The sequence below is a fragment of the Solanum stenotomum genome, chromosome 5 (genome assembly GCF_019186545.1).
Source record: "Solanum stenotomum isolate F172 chromosome 5, ASM1918654v1, whole genome shotgun sequence".
NCBI classification, from domain to species: domain Eukaryota; kingdom Viridiplantae; phylum Streptophyta; class Magnoliopsida; order Solanales; family Solanaceae; genus Solanum; species Solanum stenotomum.
In genome coordinates this window covers 26,054,340-26,074,227 of record NC_064286.1, presented here as the reverse complement: position 1 = coordinate 26,074,227, position 19,888 = coordinate 26,054,340, and the positions used below count along the sequence as shown (strand labels likewise).

General features: G+C 37.8%; 1 pseudogene; it reads right to left on the bottom strand.

The window, feature by feature from the left end:
* Positions 1-2,071: 2,071 nt before the first annotated feature.
* Positions 2,072-6,139, bottom strand: LOC125865730 (uncharacterized; annotated as a pseudogene).
* Between the last annotated feature and the right edge of the window lie 13,749 nt (positions 6,140-19,888).

The following is a 19,888-nucleotide window of genomic DNA, read 5'->3' as shown; positions in this document are numbered from 1 at the left end:
TACCTCCGTTTAGTTGTCTAAGTTTCTGCAGCAAAGTTCATCAATGTAGCTGTATAAGATGCATAAAACTCTCTGCCAAGTAGCTAGAATATTCTCCAGGTGCATTGTTCATCCAGTCAAACTGATGAAACTGGAAGATTCGATAAATGTCGGGGAATGCTTTGATATCAGCCACCACCACTCTAGTCTCAGGCATGATTGATCTCTTCTTGAAACTGCCAAACTTGGTCACAATTCCATTATTAAGAGGTCCTCGCACCTGCCCACAATCCACATAGAGCAGAAACAATCAATCAACTGTTGTCTCGCTACAGGATCAACTTCATGGATGTTCACATATTGCACTATGGTGTCATCAGTGGTGATCTCTTCATCTTCTCCTAATTTACCTGCCTCTTCCCGCGCTATATTTTCAGCTTCTGTGTTTATTGTGGGTGGAGGTGTGGTTGCATCTTCCTGAGAGGCACTTGCAGACTCTGAACTTCCTCCCGGACCATTATCAGATTGGCTACCTTCTTCCTATCTATTTTTGAAACTGCTACCTTCCTCTTCAGACTGGGAAGTAGTGTTCTGGAGGATGACCCTCGTTGTACTGGATCTAGTAGCTTGAGGTGGGTGATCTTTAGGTGTAACATTTATCTATACCTCCGAACTACTAGATTCCTGAGTATGATCACCTTTGGATTGCGAAGCAGTAGGTGAAGAAGGTGGAGCTGTATTTTTTCGTCGGGAGCCATAGTACCTGAACAATGCAAAGACCCATTAATAACCAATTCAGTAAAACGACACACTATCGGGTACTCAGACTTCCCCTGTAACGCCTTGCCTTAAGAAAGTCGTCACCCAATCTATCATTGGGAAGGGTCACGGAATCAAACTATATAAACGAAATAAAAATACAGAAAGTAAAACTAGATTTTTTTAAATACGGGAGCCAAGACGGGTCGTGGTGGGTGCCACGGTTCGTGAAGACCCTCATGAACATCAGTTGGTGACTTGACTCTGTGGGTCAGTGTACTAGAATGGATTACGGACGGCTTCACGGTCCGTGAAGTGAACTACGGTCTGTGAAGACCATCGTGATCCTCTCTAGTATACTTCTCTTTTGCCAAGTGTGGTGCACGAGGGGTGTCACGACTCATTGTTGATTCCACGGTCCGTGAAGCTCATCGTTGACTTACACTTGGCCCTTTTTCAGTGCTCTTTCCTTCCAACAACAACCTATGCCTAATTTCACCTCATCAGGAAGTTACGAGATCTATTAACACATGAGTTCAACCAATCTACTACATATATCAATTGTCATTTACATCAAACGTAATTACAACCTAACTTTGATCATACCCACATGCACATGAATGTAATTATGCCCTTTCAACAATTTTATTTACACAATTCATTAAGGCGGACATGCTTGGAACTCCTTTGTACTCAACTTCACACTAATGTCAACATGTACCACTAGTTTATCCCAAATTCCTCATACCCATACACAATAACCATCAGATTTACCCATTTTAAACCTACCCACAACAATCACTACACCATTTTAGGCCTACGGCCACCCAGGTAAAGTGTAGCCTAAACTAGCAAAAAGTGTAGCCTCTGATAAAAGGCCGCACTTTTTGACTTTAAGCAACACTTTTTAGGGGGTGGCCTAAAGAGGCGAAACCTTTGACATTAGACCACACTTTTGAAGTGTCGCCAAAGTAGCAACACTTAAAAAGCGTGGCCAAAGAGGTATAAAGGCCACGCTTTAGAGTATTTCATTAGCAACACTTTTATCTGATTATACTACACTTAAAAGTGTTACCTTCGTGTTGTTATTGGTTACACTTTAAAAGTGTAGCCTTTTATATCTCACCTACAACAACACTTATAAAGTGTAACTTTTCTTATGTACAAGATAAAATTTATAAACAATAAGCCACACTTTCGAAGTGTTGCAATGCTGTGTAGAATTTTTGTAGCCACACTTGCAATAAAATTTAGTTTGCATATAATCAATAATCACAATTAAATATATATAAGTGATATAAAGCACAAAATTAGCTTATAAATAATTCGGAAGTCTATATTTCAAATTAAATAAACTTTGAGAACATGTCCCATACATATAGAAAGCAATTGCTTAAAGATCTCTACTAGCAATACATTCCACAAAACCAAATGTATTCAAACAACATTTATGATAATAGTACAAAAACTCTTTATCGCTCACGACAATAGATCGAGTTTACTTCTGTCCTCTATTCATCAAATTCAATCAGCAGCATTTTCCTGCACATTCAAAATTAAACTATAAGTTAGAGAATCATGTATTTCATATGCTCACTAGTCATTGTTCAATTCCCAGACCCTTCACAGTTAAATGATTCTCAAACATGTACAAACACTATAAAATCTGGGAGAAAATAGTAGAGCAGGTATTCTAAGACTGTCACAGTAGGAAAATATGAATGATAAAATAAATATGGGAGAAAACAGTAGGCAAATAGTTAAATTATACCAAACATGTACAAAGCAGACCCAAACATGAATGATAAAATATGGGAGAAAACAGTAGGCAAACATACAAATGCACCACAAACATGTACAAAGCAGAACCATATGTAATAAGAACAATGCATCCCAAACATGTAATAAGTTCATCAACAGTAGATCAGCTCACTGTGCCACATTCTATCAGAGAAGGGCAATGGAATGAAACTTTGGTAAGGCAACATGTCCCACCACTGCTAATTCCCCTTATTCTTAACACCAAATTGCAATTGTAAGAAGGAGAGAATTGTTACTTTTGGAAGAGAACCTGCAGATTGTTCTTGTTGTAGCAGACCTGGAACTGATTCCATTGATCACATCTTTGCGTCTGGGCACTTTGCCAATTATATCTGGAAATTCTTTTCAGGTTCCCCGGGCATTACTCACAGACACATTCCTCTAAGAAATACACTGATGGAGTGGTGGAGTATTCAATCTAATTCTGAGGCTCATAAACTTATTCTTCAAACTCTCTCTATTATCATATGTTGGAACTTGTGGAAGAACATGTGATATGCAAAATATGGAGGAAAAAAGTCTAGTAGTGCAAGAGTCAAATTCATGGTCTTTACAGATACTAGAACTACTTTCTAAAGCTTCTGAGAAAGGTAAAATTCACAGAAGTTCATCCTAATACAATTATATCTAAATTGATATTTTAGTTACATGTATATAATTTATCTAAAAGTGTCATATGAATGGGTTTATAACTTGTGTATAATGAAACTCGGAGAAAATTTGGGGCAGAAAGAATAATGTCAAAATTTCTGCTTGAAAGAGATGACTCTAGATGGGCAATAATTAATTCAGTCTCCAAAAAAATTAAAGAAGATGATTTTGGCATATAATAAACAAAAAGAACCTTCAGCGGATCACTAATCCTTGCATTGTTCTTGTGCTATCTTCAACTATCTTGTTAGCATAAATTGTACTAATAACACCTGAAATATTTCCCTGCAAACAGTTTATACTCATCAACATTAATCATATGCGGAGAGCACAATAATCATTATAACTGAGAATTAGAGGTCAAGGATATATAACTAGATGAAGTAGGAGGATAGCATAAATATGTTGCATCACTGTGTCTAGAGGCTCTGGCAGAGCAGCAACAAGAATCATGGTAACTAGCCACACCCGCTCTTAGAAGCCAAATTGACTATATGAATAGAGTTTAAGAAGAATGTGACTTACTTTCCAGGTCACAAGCTTTACTCGAAGCAATTGCCACTGATTTGTCCCAAATACATGCTCTGTACATTGTTTGCACAACATCCATTCAAAGGAAAAGAAAAACGTTATGAATAATGACCAATAAAAGCTTAACTAACCAGAGCTAAACTTATACAACCAAATCAGAGGCAGTGATAATAAATGACGACCTCCACAGAAAGCACACCTCACAGTTATTACTTGGTTCATTTGATCTATCTTGCAGCTGAGTAACATAGCTGAAATTGCCTTAACAACCCACGATTCCACCTCAATATCATCAATCTGCAAAGAGCAAAAGACCAATGGTATGACCAAACTGTGGAGCACAAATACAAACTACAAGACATGGACAATAAATGTACGTTCAATGTGTCTTTGATCATGGAATAAGGAATTTGACTAGTTTTTGTCTTGCCAAGATCTACCAAGGTCAATAATTGCATTTTTTCTACACAATCTTCATGGAGAAGTCCTGCAGCATTAACTAGAAGAATCAGGCCAAGGGCACCATTATAAATTCAAGGGTTCACTCATAAAATACAACAAAGTTCCATTTAGCAGAAATGCAAGTACTGACCACATGTTTTTAATAATTTTGAATTTGCCTCCTGGAAATTCATATAATCATCTAACCTCCTACAACACTAACATGATGATATGCTAGAGCATGTTTAGCATCTTTCTCCAATTGACCTATAGCAGACATATCTAGCAAGCCACACTACCATATTAAAAGCCAAGAGTAAATATGGCAAGTAGTGTACCCAAAATAGTAAAAATTAGACCACACTGTGTATGATGTTGGTTGCTTAATTTCAGCTACCTAGCAAATCACTCAGATCAACGGTGACAAGGGAGGCAACCATGCCGTACTATAGTAGAGTCTTTTGTTGGATAACCTTGGTGTTCGGGCCAACTTTCATGCTCTCAAACTAATTCCATAGTATACATGTCACCTCCCACCAACATCAAGTATCAGGTAACTCTAATACAAGAGTTTAATTTGATGCACCTATACAATTACATGTTAGCAATAGAATATATCCAATGCACCAAAAAAAAATGCTCTACAAGATACCGACATAGCATGGGAAAAGAAAGCATTTGGCAATTCAAAATCTAAACGAAAAACAGTAAATTGTTCGAATTAGAAAAGAGTTGCCTTTCAACCCAAGCAATTCAACTTCAGAGTTCTGTTGAACATAGATATACCTGAAACATGTCAGGTGCCTTGACAAAGGCAATAATTGCATGGAGAGCTTCTTCCTTTTTATTTATGGCATAAGCATCTTCATCCAAGAAAGTTCCCAAATACTATATAAGAAACTTGAAAGACTCTTTTGCAGAGCTGCAAATATGGATGGGAGTCAGAGAAGAATGCGAAAATTTTAAGCACTCCAGAAAATACAAGTCATTCACTCTTACCCCTTGGTTTTCTTCATAATGTTTGAGTTCTTAAGGAAGAGCCCCATATGATCTTTGACTCCAAGATTCCAGTCTTTCAAGAAGCTATCTATCTTTTTGAAAGATGGCAAGATATGTTCAACGACTTTTCCATTTATGGCCAAATTAAGGGCTTTCATGTACACAAAGAAACGGCCATAGGGATTCTCCAACAGGTTGTAGAGATTGAACAAGCTAAAGTGAGAGGAGGAACAAAGCGCACAGTGACACCAAAAACAAAAAACTCCAGGAATTAAAGTGTTTAATTTCAAGACATGATACATTTTTAAGCGAAATGCAGGCTTATCACTTGGTTGTTGAGAGAGTGTAATGGATATGAGCTCTGCCATCTTGTGTACTTGGTCCTAACTCTCAGGTTTCTTGACAAGGTTGCAGATTATAGTGAAAATGCACTCGAGATCTGAGGTAGAAATCAATTAAAGCAGATTACATAACTCAGAAAACAAACAAAACTCAGAAAACATAACATGTGAAAGGGTGGTTTCAATGTCCCAGACAATCATAGGTTGTTTCACATTGACGAAGAAAGAACAAATGCCTCTAAATAATTTATTAAAGGCAAAAGTCCCGTATGTGCTAGATAACATAATTTGACTCAGGAATTTATTAAAATATCATGGAGAATTTCTGGTTTATATATTTGGTTGTTCTTATTGAAAAGATGTTGAGCGAGCTTGTATTCACATTGACTAATCCAACTGCAGTTTGTTACAGCACACAAGCACATGTATCGGGTAATTGTACCCACCAAGATTGGAATAGAAAGGCTCACACTCAGTGTAGTAACAAAGATTTCAACCACTGATCGCCATGCTGTTACTCCTAAGTTTTAACCACTAAGCCATTCCCATGTAGACTATCCTGGATCATTTCAATCAACTGAAATGTGAATTTTACCTTTCTCAGAAGCTTTAGAAAATATCAATGATAAATTATGTACATGTAATTACTATATAATGTATCAATGATAAATTATATACATGTACAGTATGAGGTGTTAGAGAAACATATGATAAAATCTAAAATGGACCATTTTACTCGGTTCAACATTTAACTCCAACTAACTTCCTAAAACTTTGATATTCCTATAGCTTCAGTGTTTCAAGTTCTTTTCAAACTTCTATATTCAATTTGAGATACAACAAATCTGCAGCTACCGGGAACACAAACCTTAAAGCAGAATAGTAAATAATGAACCTGGAGGATGGACTTTTACTAACCACTTGCACAATTTGCAGGTTCACAAGACATAAACAAAATAATACAAGAATTGATGCATAATAAACACAATACAGGGACAAGGCAATACAAATTACAACTCAATCCGAAATACCAGACCTCAACAACATGGAGAATCACAAAGTGAGATGAAATACATGATTGAGTTAAAGATGGAAGACGCTAGCAGATCACTGAAATTGATGAAGACAAGAACGTAATAGCTAGCTGAAGGCCTTAGAAATTGCAACTCATTAAAGAAAGCAACAACAATAGAGTCTATTAATACGACTTCGAGTATAGAACGAGATTACTTATAGGATACAAAAGTTTATTGAGGTTTACCTGATAAAGTAGAAACCTTTCAGAATTTGGGTAATACAACTACGACCTAGAATCTCAAAAATCAACAAAAATCGTATCAACAACGCAAACAATAAACCCAGATGCCATAAATTTAGACTATTAAAGATAGAAATTTTTACCTTATTCCAACAAAATCCTTAAGTGAAGCATTTTGTTCTTTAGATGGAGAGAAATATATCGCGTCGTTCTTAATGGCATCTGGCAGAGGTAAACTAGCTCATCATCTTCAACAAGAAATCGATCATTCTTGAGAAATGTGTTCTTGAGAAAAGGCTTCGTACGTTCTTGATGTGAACTAGCTCATCATCTTCAAGGATCTGGCAAGCTAAATGCGTTCTTGAGAAAAGGCATCGTACGTTCTATGTGGGAGTTCTTTAGACCTATTGTGAATTTTTTTGATTTGGGGGAAAAGAAAAATTATGTTTTATTAATTGTGTTTTTTTTTGCCTAATAAAAATTGGAGGGAGAGTTAAAAATGTTGGAGGGAATATAATAATTTAGTGAAAATTCTAAGGTCACATTTGCAATGTGTTGTTTTTACAATTATAAAAATAGGACACTTTAAAAGTGTTGCCATATATGTAAATAGTCGTTCCCAATTATATCAAACTCTAACAACGCTTATAAAGTGTAGTCTATACCTTTAAAGAGTACACTTTAGAAGTGTTGTCAATATTATTGAAGCCAAAAGTTAAAAACATGGGCTACACTTTAAAAGCGTCCCCAAAACTATTTTAGGCAACACTTTACAAGTGTTGTCTAGATTTAGTGTGGCCGTAGACCTAAAATGGTGTAGTGAATTCAATAGCACAACGATAGTATATCACATAATATTGTTAAAGTTCGATCAACTAATAATAATTCTAACTTGTTTATAGATAAGATCAAAGTTGTAACAAGTGAATAGAGAACTTACTTTGAGGATGATCACAATTTTCGCCCAAAAAGTAGAAATATGACTGTCCCTTCGATTTCATGACACTAGCACACTAGGGTTGGAATCGAGGATGAGTATAAGAAGTTTTAGAGATTAGAAACTATAGTATGCTTTTAGTAACCGTTATAGAGGAGAAAATAGGAGGAAAACCCAACCTTTGGCACTTAGGAAGTACATACACGTTTTATTTTCAACTTTGTTTCACGCGCGGGTCGGGTCGGTTTACTAGTAATGTTGGGTTGTGGACAACAAATCGTGAAGTTGCCCGTGAAAGGTATCGTGATGCGTGAAGTCTTTCGTGAACCTAACTTCGGAAAGAAAAATCAATTGAGGTTCACGAAATGCTAGACGATCCGTACAGGACTGACGGATCGTGAACCCTTCCGTGAACCATATGATGGCAAATTCTAGTAGCTTCCTTGGGTTGGTGTTGATATTGATGAGACGTGAAGTTTCCCGTGAAGGACACCATGACCCGTGGGATTGCTCGTGAAGAGCTGTCTGCACCTAGTTCCTGCAATTCTTAGTCCCAGTCTTTCCTGCACACATCAACACACAATGACTCTATATAAACAAAGAAAAATTGAGTAAAAATAAACTACCTATTACAAATACAATCTTGGGTTGCCTCCCAAGCAGCGCACAATTTAACATCACGGTGCGACACATGTTACTTGATTACTTAGACTTCATCAAGTTTACATTCCCCAACTATCTTCACTTATTCAAGAACATCCAAGTATGCCTTAATTTGCTGACCGTTGACATTGAACCTCTCACCCTTGTCATTGTCAAGCTCAATAGCACCCGATTGGAACACCTGAGTTACCTTAAAAGGTCCAGATCATTTGGATCTCAGTTTCCCAGGAAACAAATGAAGTCTGGAGTTGAAAAGCAACACTAAGTCACCAGGGGTGAAGGTTCTCTTCTCAATATGCTTATCATGATACAACTTCATTATCTCCTTGTATAGTGCAGACTTCTCATACGTCTCAAACGAAACTCATCCATCTCATTAATCTGATCCAGTCTCAGGTTTATCGTTTCACCCCAACTAAGATTCAACTTCTTTAAAGCCCAGAGTGCGTTATGCTCAAGCTCAACCGGCAAATGACATGCCTTTACAAACACCAATTGATATGGAGACATACCAACAGGTGTCTTGAAAGCTGTCTGATATGCCCATAGAGCATCATCTAACTTTCGTGCCCAATCTGTCCTGTTGGCATTCACTGTTTTAACCAGAATCACCTTTATTTCTCTATTGGACACTTCCACTTGGCCACTGGTCTGCAGGTGATAAGGTGTTGCCACCTTATGCTGTTTAACCCCATATTTGTCCAGAAGCGCGCTGAATACTTTGTTACAAAAATGGGAACCGCCATCACTGATAATGGCTCTGGGTGTGGCAAACGTTGAGAAGATGTTCTTCTTCAGAAAGCTAGCAACACTCTTGCCATCATTCTTAGGCAAAACAACTTCCTCAACCCATTTGGACACATAGTCCACTGCCACCAATATATACTTCTGCCCATAGGAGCTCACAAATGGTCCCATGAAATCAACTCCCCACACGTCAAACAGCTCCATCTCCAGAATAAGTGTCATGGGTAACTCATAGCGCCGAGAGATGGCTCCTTGCTGCTGGCACACATCACAACTCCTTACTATGTCCATCGCATCCTGATGAACTGTGGGCCAATAATACCCACACTAAAGTACCTTGTGGGCTGTCCGAGTGCCTCCATGATGGCCACCTACTGGAGAGGAGTGACATGCATCTAGAATATGCAACATCCCAGCTTCGGGGATGCATCGCCTAATGATATTATCAGCACACACCTTGTAAAAATAAGGTTCATCCCAGAAATACTTACTGACATCATGCAGGAACCTCTTCCTTTGCTGAAATGTCAGCCCTTCGACATCAAATCACTAACAAGAAAGTTAGCAAAATCAGCAAACCAAGGAATAAAATCAAGAGTAGTGGCTAATACCTAATCATCCGGGAATGAATAATTTATTTTGAGTTAAAGTTCCTCTTTCTTTTTAGCCTCCAACCTAGACAGGTGATCAGCCACCTGGTTTACACAACCTCTCTTATCCTTAACCTCAAAATCAAACTCCTGGAGTAACAATACCCATCTGATCAACTTTGGTTTGGCATCTTTCTTTGCCATGAGGTATCTTAGAGCTGCATGATCCATGTGGACTATCACTCTAGTACCCAGCAAGTAAGCTCTGAATTTCTTGAAAGCATATATACACCACAACCAGTAGTTCCTGTTCAGTGACTGTGTAGTTTCGCTGTGCTCCATTCACTGACTTGCTAGCATAATAGATCGGATGGAACATCTTGTTGCACTTTTTCCCCAACACAACTCCTAGGGCAGTACCACTAGCATCGCACATTACCTCAAATGGCTTAGCCCAGTCTGGGCCAATGATTACCGGGGCAGAAATCAATTTCTCCTTCAAGCATTCAAAATCTCTTAGACATGCCTCATCAGAAGTAAATCTCACCTCATTCTCCAAAAGCTTGCACAAGGGGTATGCAATTTTCTAGAAGTCCTTGATGAAACGCCTATAAAACCCGGCATGTCCTAAGAAGCTTCGAACACCCTTCACACATATAGGGGGAGTAAACTTTTCAATCACCTTAATTTTTGCTTTATCGACCTCTAACCCCTTTTGTGATACCTTGTGCCCAAAGACTATGCCTTCCTTGACCATGTAATGGCACTTCTCCTAGTTTAACACTAAATTGGCCTCCTCGCATCTCTATAAGGCCCTGCTAAGATTAAGTAAACAATCATCAAATATATCACCTACCACTGAAAAATCGTCCATGAATACCTCCAGAGTGTCCACCATGTCCGAGAAGATAGACATAATGCACCTTTGGAAAGTTGTTGGTGCATTACATAGTCCAAATGGCATGCGTTTAAATGCAAAAGTGACATAAGGACATATAAAAGTGGTCTTTTCCCTATCTTTAGGAGCAATTGATAACTGGTTGTAGCCAGAGTATCCATCTAAGAAACAGTACCACCCTTTTCCAGCCAACCTGTTAAGCATTTGGTCCATGAATGGTATTGGGAAGTGATCCTTCAAGGTCCACTTGTTCAGCTTCTTGTAGTCCATCCACACTCTCCATCCCATGACTGGTATTTATGGGACAAACTCATTCTTTGCATTCTCCACCACTATCATACCACCTTTTTTGGTACATATTGCACTGGGCTGACCCAGTGACTGTCAGAAATGAGGTACACCACCCCAACATCTAACCACTCGATGATCTCTTTTTTGACCACCTCTTGCATTAGTTGGTTTAACCTCCGCTAGTGCTCAATGCTTGGGCTACAGTCCTCCTAAAGTTGGATCTTATGAGTGCATATACTCGGAGGTATCCCGATGATGTCAGCAATGGTCCACCCAGTTGCCCTTTTGTATCTTATCAGCACTTTGATCATAGCTTGAACCTATTCATCATTTAAATCTACAGTCAAAATCACATGCAAAGTGTTGTTAGTGCCCAAAAATACATACCTCAGGTGACTGGGTAATTGTTTCAATTCTAGCATAGACGTCTCCACAATGGATGGTTTTGCTAGAGGGCTTAGCCTGTTTTTCAAATCCAAGTCCAATTTCTTTGGAGCATAAGAGTGTGCTTACATACCCCGTAAGGCATTTATGGTTTCCACATAGTTAGTCCAGAAATCTACTTCAAAATTCATCAACACGACTGCTAATGTTTCAACAGCCAGCCTCTCCTCAATGGTTGCTCCCATCTCTTCTTCATCAATAACTTCTATCGCAGACACCACATTCATGTCATGTGTCTGTTTCATTGACTTGCAAATATTAAACTTTACCTCTTCTTTGTTGAGTCTGAACTTTAGTTCTCCTCTCTCAACATCTACCAATGCTTGTCCTGTGGCCAGAAATGATCTTTCCAAAATTATGGGAACCTCAAAATCCACTTCGCAATCTAAATTCGCGAAGTCTTCGGGAAAGATGAACGTCTCCACCTTTACGAGCACATCACATAGGATGCCCACAGGTTGCTTCACTGACCTATCTGTCATCATGAACCTCATTTATGTGGGTTTTGGAACTTTTAACCCTATCTGCTTATAGATGGCCAGTGACATCAAGTTTATATTGGCCCTTAAATCACACAAGGCCTTCACAAATTCGATTGATCCGATGGTGCACGATATGGTGAATGCACCCGGATCCTTCTTCTTCTGTACCAGAGATCTGGTAGCAATAGCACTGCAGTGATGAACATTGTCAGTCAAATAATACTTACAACTTTTTTCATTGTGACCAAGTCCTTCATGAACTTGGCATATTCTGACATGTGCTCTAGTGCTTCCACCAATGGGATATTCACTGATAGCTGTCTCAACATGGTGATGAATTTAGAAAATTTTCCATCTTTGGCTTTCTTTTTAAGCCTTTGAGGGAAATGAGAAGGTGGTCTTGGGATCTGCTGCAAACGCCTAGTTCCCTCAACCCCTTTATATGGTGCCCCTTCTTGTTTTTCTATTGGTTGAGCATCATCCGAGTCATATATATGTTCAGCTTCGGTCTCCTCTCTTCCAGTTTGCTCTACCACCTGTTCATTTTTAGTACCTGAAGAAATTGGGTCATTAAGAATCTTACCACTCCTGGTGGCAATAGCCATGCAATGCCCATCCTTCTTAGGATTTTGAATAGTATCACTTGGTAGTGACCCATTCTTCCTCTGGTTCAGTGATGCTGAAAGTTGCCCCAACTGCTGCTCTATTTGCTTGATGGAGGTAGTGTGATAATCTACCAGTTGACTCATATTGGAAAAGTCAACTCTCATCTCCTTCACCCCTGCATTAGTTGACTCAAACTTTTTAGAGGACCTTAGCCATCATGTCTTCTAGATTAGACCCACTGGAACTACCACTTGCCTGGTCTCTATTACCTGGGGGCATATATACACCACTGCGATCATTTCTATACCCATCTCTATTCTGCTAGTTTCCCTGCTCTCTAGTTCCCAGTATGTCATATTGTCTTTCCCTTGAGTAGTTCTGAACTGCATTTCCAAAATTGTAACCCTTGTTTCTCGAGTTATAATTCTGGAAACCACCTTGGTTGCCCAAGTATTTAGCCTCCTCATCTAGATCAATGTCTTGATCTTCATACTTATTTGGAGTTCCTACAACATTTACCTTTTCAGAACTCGCAACAATATGCTTCGTGAGCAGATCTATCTTGGTCCTCATGTGTGTCATGTCCTGATCTCTTTCTTCTTTTCTTTTCCTTTGTTCGATTTAAAGTTCAAAAGCGAACCCAAGATCCCCTACTTCTGCATCCCTGGTGTACCATGCCCTATTATTCTTAGACACCTCATCCATCAGATGCATGCTCTCTGAGAATGGCTTCCTCATGAATGATCCTCCACACACTGCATCAACAACAATTTTAGTAACATAATTTAAGGATCTATAGAAAGTCTGTTTTAGATGTCTCTCAGTGAGACCAATGGTTTGGACACTTCTTCAGATTTTGGTTGAATCTCCACCAAGTGTCATGCATCGCTTCTCCTGGTAATTGCTTATGGGCACTTATCTCATCCTTCTTTTGTAGCTCTTTTGATTTTGGAAAGAATCGTTCCAGGAAGGACTCCTTCAGTTCAGTCCAAGTCCTGATTGAGTCATCATGCATCTCATTTAATGAATTGGTCGCCTCCCCAGTAAGAGACAATGTGAACAACCTCAATCTCATTGCTGTTTGGCCAACCCCAGGAATTTCTTGTGATTTGTATATCGCCATAAAGTTCATCAGATGTTGAGTAGCATAATCACCAGCTTCTCCCCTGAACATACCTTTCAAATTCAGCAGTTGAATCATAGTACTGGTGATTGTGAATTTCACACCTGGAGGTAGTGCAGGTAACACTATCGCTCATGTGGCTCCATCTCCATCCTAGTCTAAGTCATCCTCTTCATGCATCATGTGAGCTGGATGCTATGCTCTACCCCTTGGAGCTATTGGTTGGCGGTGGGGAGGAATGATTTCATCTACCGCTATGTTTTCATCCACCACCCTAGGCGGGTTATTCACAACATTTGATTGAATACCTCTTGAAGCAGTTTCAGCTTCCGATCCCAATTCTTGCCTCTAAGCCTTAAGTTCTTGTGCATTCACCATTTTATGAAGTGTCTTCCGAAGTTCTGGGTCGTATGGGATCAATGTGGCTCCCTTACTTCTGGTATTTGGCATACACTATCGAACTCACCTGAAAGATACACAAACAAAGAACAAGACGTAAAATTAGAAAATATAACTACACGTCGAATAAAAGCTAGTAAAACACTTTTGAATTGAAATTCCCCGGCAGCGGTGCCAAAATTTGATACGTCCAAACTTACACCTCAATTAAGAGGTATAAATGGTCGAAGTCAATTTATAGAACTCAATGTGAGTTGAGGTCGATCCCATAGAGAATTTCTTTACAAAAATGATTTCGCTGTCGCATTTTACTTAACTGTCGTTATTATTTTCTAAGGAAACAATTACGGAAAGTAAAATTGGGTTTAGCTATAAAGCACTAGTAACAAAGGTTGTTAACTAAGATCTAATGTAGCAATTAACAGAATATCAGTTCTAAAGTTGTTTCGATAATTAAATGAAACTAGGATTCTGTTCCCCATAACGTTCCATCTAAGGTTCTTCCGTATTTGAGTTTCAGGCAATTTATCTCTACAAAATACAGGCGATCTAAATATATCTGATACTTCTCAGTCTAATCAGATAATTTTCACTCAAGTCCTCTCGGTCCTAGAGTGTTACACGTTTTACCCTCGCTTACAATAGTGTTAAAGTTCTTTTCTCTCGAACTTGAACTTTGACTCCATTTCTTTAGGTTAATTTTGTTTTTTTCCTAACTATCATTTTTCTCTCGAACTAATGATAGATACAGTCTCACCGTAATGCATGCACTCATTAGAATACATGATTAATGGAAGCTCAATTTTACTTTGCAAATGTAAATCATCTTTCACTCATTTTATGAAATTACATTTAGATTTACGTCATATATCCCACAATCCCTGTTGTGGTATTTATGTCACGCCCCGAGCCTACACCCTGGACGTGGCTAGCACTCGAATACCATTGCTGGCCTCAAGCAAACCCTTGGCCTGACTTACTAACTCAGCGAAAGACTTAACTCATCACATAAACATTTATGAAGTAACTAGAATGTTATAAAGTAACATTCAACTTGCCATTAAGACAAACTCAAGTCTTAAACAATACAAATGAAATGAATAAGACTAAAGAACTAACATCTGACTGTCAATGAAGCCTCTAATAACAACTGAGATGGATGTTGGGATAGACCCCACAACATCCTAATAAACTAAACTAGAAAGCAATGAAATGGATCCTCTGAAAAGCAAGGAGGCTCACCAACAGACTCTAAACTGCTCATTGGATCAACGATGCGTCGGAATGCCGATCCTAGTTACCTGTGTCTACATCATAATAAGATGCATGCCATCTGACATCAGTACATTGAATGTGCGAGTATGCGAGTTGGAATGCTAAAACAACATAGGCTTGAGAGGGAAATCTTAAAGAAACACTTACCTTGGCTCTTCTCAACTCATGAATACTTACTGAACTCATTTCAATATAAAAAAGTTTAAACAAGTGCAATATAAAGAAAAGCTGTTTAAAAACATGATGTCAACTCTGTGTATATACAAGAATACAACATAACTCTGAAATGTATGTAAAAATACAATAAACTAATGTATATAAAAATACAATAACTTCTGTGGGAGTTTCTCTAACCGATATCCATCACAAAAGAGCTATAGTGATGATATAGTGATTTACCTCACGCTGCCAGGGCATCCTATACCCGTCCAAAAGTATAGAACCTGAACTGCCTAATGGATCCACTAGTCTATTTCGAAAAGGATTCATCTAAAAAGTATGACCCTTTTCTACCCATGGTGGCTACATGGTTCTATGGTGACTTGAGTTATCTAAACTCATGCTCGTCCCCAATTCGCTGCTCAATAATACTCCCAAAATATACTGGCTCTTATGTTTTTAAAACATACTTCTTCTGTGATTTGAGATTAGTGCTCAAAAACTTAGCTCAAATGCTATCTTGGAAATCAAAGTTTCCCCTCTTGCTTCATTTAGAAAGCGATTACTTTTTCTGAAAACTAGCCCGAAGTCTCTTTGGAAATCTCAGTTTCCATTCTTATTTAAATTTGAAAACATTTTAAATCTCTTTGGGAATACTTAGTCCCCATATACTTTTGAAGAAATGAACTTCAAACTTTACTCTTTACTCCTTACTCAACTTGAACTTTAAGTCTTAAAACAAAGTTAAAACATTTGGAAAAGACTTTTGGAAAACTCTAAGAACTTATCTTGACTTGACTCTTACTTCTCTTAACTTTGATCTTAACTTTCCTTGAGTTGGATTATGGATTCAAGGTTCATGATCTCATGTTTATGGATGATTTCATGATGTTTAGATGTACCTTAGAGTGTTAGAATAAACTAGGAAACATAGGTACGTCACTTAGGAACTAGTACGAAAAGGTGGGGGAAAAATGGGGAGAACTTGCGTCCCTGGCGCTCTGAGAGGTGCGGGGCGTCAACCCTCAAACATCAGAGGAGCTGCTGGGGCACGATGCCTAGCGCATCGCCCCAAGGAGTGAACTTCAGAGCCCCTTTTGGGGTGCGCTGGTTGGCGCAACGCCCCACCCCCTTCCCCAGGTTTTTGACGATTTTTCTTCTTTGTTTTTCAACTCTAAACCTTCTAATCCTTAATGGTTCTTTCCCCAAACACTTAGAATTATTAGTACCCTCAATACCCAATAGATTTAACTTGAAAAACAATGCGGAAACACGAATCAAATCAACACTGGGCATTCAACAATCAACCAACAAGAATTCGACAATGTTCTTCAAGAACCTTAACATGTAAACAACTCCAAATCATTGAATTGAAATAAGTTGGTGTATGGGTGAACTAACTCAACATGAAAAGATCTCACATACCTTAATAGGGATCACCCCCGGCGAATTCCACTCCAAACGCTTGATGTTCTTTGCGAAATCTTGGCTTTTCTCCCTTTCTTTCTTCCTTTCTCTTTTCTCCAAGCCCTAAGCGTGAATTAACTTTTGTAATCTGACCAAAATAAGTTTTTTACCCCAATAAATCCCTAAAAACGAATTAGGAATTAAATTAGAGAAAAGGCTACTTTGGCCTTCCCTAAATCCGGATTGGGACTTTCCTCAATCCTACAACCCAACTTCCGAAAGGCATATCTCACTCATATGATGTCAAAATCGCACAAACTTGGTGGCGTTGGAAAGATATCTCCAAGGGATTTCCAACCATGTCAAGATCTGCTCTTAAATCATCCTGAGCTAGGAGTTATGAGCGTTTGAAAATGGCCAAAACTCACTTTCTTTAACTTAGAAAAAATTTCCAGATTTTTCTTATTTTTCCAAAAAATAAAAATTTTCATATATTAAACTCTTTATAGTCATTTGTAGGTGCAAGATGTTACAATTTAGCCACTCATGATTTCATGTAAACATACAGAATAATATAATAAAAACATGATGAGAAAAATACTTACGAAAATAAGCAAATCAATACACACCTAGATAATTCAAGACCCGAAAAATTCAACTTCTAAACTTAATTCGATGTTAATCTTCAAAAACAAAAACTAAGAATATTTTAAAAACTTGTTCTTCGTTCCAGATAAAATGAGATAAAAACTAAGAACGACCTAATTAATTCAAATAAAGTGTTTTAAAAAGAGTCCTACTCGAAGCAAGACTGAACTGTCGGACACTTCACTACTGTTTCCATGATCCGTCAAGGGCTTCACGGTCTGTGAAGTCCTTCATGCTCTTCACTTGGACTCACCCAAAACAGGTTCTTCAAGACATGTACACTGAATCATTACCACAGACACCACCACGACTCGTGACAATGACCACGATCCGTGTAGTTGTCCGTGGTCTTCACTTGATAAATTCCCTCTTCAACTTTACAATGCCCCTTCACTGTATCATCACCACGGACACCACCACGACTCGTGACAATAATCACGGTCCGTGCAGTTGTCTGTGGTCTTCACTTGGTCAATCCCCTTTTCAACTTTTCATTGCCCATTCACTGGCTCATCTTCACGATTCTCACCACGGACTGTTGTGAGGACCACGACCCGTGAGGTTGGTTGTGGTCTTCACTAGGTTTAATTCTCATTCAGCTCCTCCAACCCTCAGCACTGGTTCAACTCCACGTTCATCTCAACGGTCAGTAGTGAAGACCATAGCCCGTGAGGTCGTCCGTGGTCTTTACTTCCACTTTCACTGAATTTTCATCTTTTCTATCTTCTTTGACTTCCACTTGTTTCACCTGTAGAAACACTAACAAAGACATTATATCCACATAAATACACTCGATTCAAGTATTAATTCTTAGTTTTCAAGCATCAAATGTGCCAATATTTTGTGGAACATCACTCATCAATTACAAAAATTCAAAACTAAATACTTCATCGGTGACCCGAGTAAATACTTCATCGGCGACCCCATAGTTGATGAATTTTCTCATTATCGATATTCAACATTCAATTGAAAATACTTAATCTCTGATCAATTTTTTTCGATTAAAATCTATTTTTCCTATTTGGTAAGAAAGATTTGAACGAAATAGGGCAAAAAAATCATTGACAAACAACTTTTTCTGTAGGATTTTTCTACTGGGAGTTCGATAAAATTGGTGGAATACAAATTGGACCAGGTATTAGTTAATTGCTTCATAATATTTTTCTAATTGATTATAACTTTGATATGAAATTTTGTAAATAATTGTAAACCATATCTGTTTTCATTGTAAATTATTTGTATTATGAACAATGTATGAATAATTAGTTTTGGTGGATTTGTTGAATTTTTTTTGCTTGTTGAATACGAAAATAATAATGGATTGTTTGAGAACATGATTTTTTTCCTGGCTATTTATTGTGTTTTGAATAAAATTGTATCCCTAACGAAATACAAATTGGAGCAGGTACTATTTTTTACGACCAATATTACTGTATTTTTGTTTATTTACTTTTTTTTTGTTTTCTGTTTTTTTAACTACGTTGTGTGCCTTATCGAAAAGGATATGATCAATGTAATGTATTTTGTAATTTTTTGATTCGAATACAATTTCAATATTTTTTAGTATACATATATGTTGGTAGACTTTCATTGAAATATGAAAAATACAATTTTGTTCAAAACATGATGCAAGTACTATTGTAAATACATACAATTTAACTTGGATACAAAAAACTGTTAACATCTCTAATTATGTATTTATTAATGACTTGTGTAGTTTTTTTTTTGGATAGGGGTTTGAAAAGTACTTCAACTTTGGCTAAAATTGCTGTTCCAATACCAAACTTTGAAAAAGACCTTTTACCCCCTGTACTATTTAATAGCACCTTTTACCCCATATACTATTTAATAGTGTATTTTAAAGGTATATATGTGCCTATGTGGACATCATAAATATTGCATCATTTTAAATAATAATGTGTCCACGTGGGCACATATATACCTTTAAAATACACTATTAAATAGTGTAGGGCGTAAAAGGTCCTCCCATAAAGTTTGGTATCGTAACAACAATTTTGGCCAAAGTTGGAGTATTTTTCAGACCCTTACCCCCTTTTTTTTAGTTTGAATACAAAGAAAACATGGGGAGTATTAGTTTTATAATTATGCATTCTGGGAGATGGAACGAAGAAAATTTCTACGTTGATTACACAATAGAGGAAATTATAATGAAGGAATATGCAACATTTAAAGATTTAGTTGATGAAGTTGCTAAGTAGATTGGTGTTGATTTGAGATATAACTGTTTGAAGCTTAAGTATAAAATAGAAGGTAGCAATGCACCTTTGGAGATACACAACGAGATAGGCGTGGGAGTATATGTGTCATTGAAGAAAGAAAATAAGGAATTGACAAAGTATCCCATATGTGTAATTGTGTTTGTGAAGGATTGCGAATTGACTGATAGAAATCTATATGAAGACGGTGTTGACATGTCTG